The sequence below is a fragment of the Myotis davidii genome, unplaced genomic scaffold (assembly GCF_000327345.1).
Source record: "Myotis davidii unplaced genomic scaffold, ASM32734v1 scaffold831, whole genome shotgun sequence".
NCBI classification, from domain to species: domain Eukaryota; kingdom Metazoa; phylum Chordata; class Mammalia; order Chiroptera; family Vespertilionidae; genus Myotis; species Myotis davidii.
In genome coordinates, this window is record NW_006282676.1 from 111,116 (window position 1) to 113,508 (window position 2,393).

Genomic DNA, 2,393 nt, shown 5'->3' on the forward strand with positions numbered 1-2,393 from the left:
ACAGCCCAGGGGGAGGAGGGAGGACAGGGTGAGGAGAGAAGGCATAAGGGGCTTTGGGGGGAGGGATGGGGACCAAGATGGGAGAGAGAGAGAGAGAGGGAGAGAGAGAGAGAGAAGCATGGATGTGAGAGAGACATTTTGTTGTTTTTTTTTTGGTCTTATTTTCTTTACATTTTCAGCACATTTCCCAATTCTCTGGCAGAAATTAGAAATTACTGAGATCGGTACGGTAAAGTCAAGATCCCATTTTCATACTGAGGCCATGCTGTGTTACAGAAATAAATGAAGCATTTAGGATGCAAGTCCCGGGCAGGCCTAGTGTTTAGCCAGATTGGCGACCAGGCACCCTAGAGGTGTGCTCAGCTCAGGTTAGCAATTTGGATTCCCCCGTGCTTGATACCTGTGGCCTATAGTGGGGGCCAAAGGCCAGTGTCCTAGTGATTTGACCCGGCTACAGACGGATGGAGGGACTGGGGGAGGTAGGGATGTCTCCACTACCTCCCGAGTTCTGGAGCAACCTTCCTGAAAGGGTCTGGAAAAGGCAATCTCTGACGTGGCTGCGTTTTACAGACAGAGAAGCCAGCGGGCAGGCGGCCAGGTGGGGCCGGCACGGGGACGGGGCGGGACTCACCAATGATACTGCCAAACTGGGAAAGGTTTGCCAAGCTGAAGAAATGCGGTCCTGATGGGTCCTGGGCCATGAGGAGGGAGAGGCGGGCACCCCGAGGGATGGCCAAATGGGGTGCTCACGCCACCCAGGTTTCAAGGCACCAAATGTTAGGTTAGGTGGCTCAGGAAGTGGCATAGAGAACAAAGAGAACCAAATGGTTAAAGAGGAGAAAAGGAAAGGTTTTATTCTGCGTCCCTGGGCCACCCAGGAACCCCAAAGACATGGCACGTGGATTCGCGCCAACAGGGAGGGGGGCACTTTTTTTTATACTGTGGTTGGGTGAGGGGCGCGGACATGAGCTGAGGTATTCAATTGAGGAAGTTTCTGCCGCTGGGGGTCAGCAGGGTATTCAGGAAGGAGTCAGTATCTGTGTGGGGGTTGTGTGGATTCCAGGGAGAAGCCAGTATCTGTGTCTGGCATGCTGATCTGTTAGAAATTCCAGGGAGAGTCCATTATCCCATTACCTGTCTGCATGTATCTGATCCTGGGCTCTCTCCGACCTAACACAGAGGAAGTCAAATAGAGGGGCAGGAGCACACTGAATTTTTCTTTCCTCAAAGTCTGTATCCTTAAGTTTAATACCAACTGAATGACTCTGGGCAGATTGTTTAATAACTGACCTTTATTTTTTTATCAGAAAATTATGATATACACATTTGCTCTCTCAGACTTATGGGTTATAGCAAGGATAGAGACAATAAAGTAAAAGCACATTTTAAAATATAAATGCCTAAAAATTTACAATTTTAAAATGATAGCATGTCATAAATACATGAACTGATGTGCATGGGTTAAGATAAAGATGTATAAAATTGGCCTATAGCATTTATTGACATAGAACCAAATTTATCTTAGCAACTTTCTTTCTGTCAAGGTTCAGATGGGACTGAGAGAGAGCAAAGTATGGTACAAGCAAATGGTTTATTTTAAACTATATTAACAGAAAATATCATGTCTAATTTTAAACCTTAGATAAAGTCTGGGCTTTTTGGAGGCAATGGAATCTATGTTAGTGTAGAATATACAATTCCTCCTATGTAGCTTCTTTTCGTACATACTTAACTCATCAGTTATTCACCATGAACCTTGTGTTTGTCATTTATAGTTTTGATTGAGTGATAGTTCTCTTTCTTTCATTTGTAAATTGCCTATTAAACTTGACAGTAATTAAAAAAAATAGATATAACAATGGAAAGTAATTCTGTTTCCGAGTAATTGCTCAAAAAATCATGAGAAAGAGGAATGCATGATTATGAACAAACGCACAAATATATTTTCTACGTGTTAGACATCAGGTCCCTATAATTTAATGATTCAATACCCGAATACCAAGTTTAAGAACATATATAATTGTAAGTACTGGTCCTTAAACTCATTGGTATGAGATAGATTTCACATGTATGAAGTGAGAAGGGTAATGAAATTTTTATTGAATACAGACTATGAGCCAAGCAACTTTATAATTATCTTTGTGACTCTTCACCAGTCCTGAAATAGTTTAATAGCCTACTCAAGGTTATTGGAAAATTACAGATCTTCCTGACATTAAAGGCTATGCAGATGTATCATGTTGAGCAATAGTAGAAAGGACAAAGAAACCAGGAGGAATTTATGTTTTAGCTCCATCATATAAAGAGCATGGAAATGGTCACTTTCAGAGTTAAAACAGAAAAAAAAAATACTTAAAGGCAAATATTTTTCATAGACTAATGAGAAAATTGCA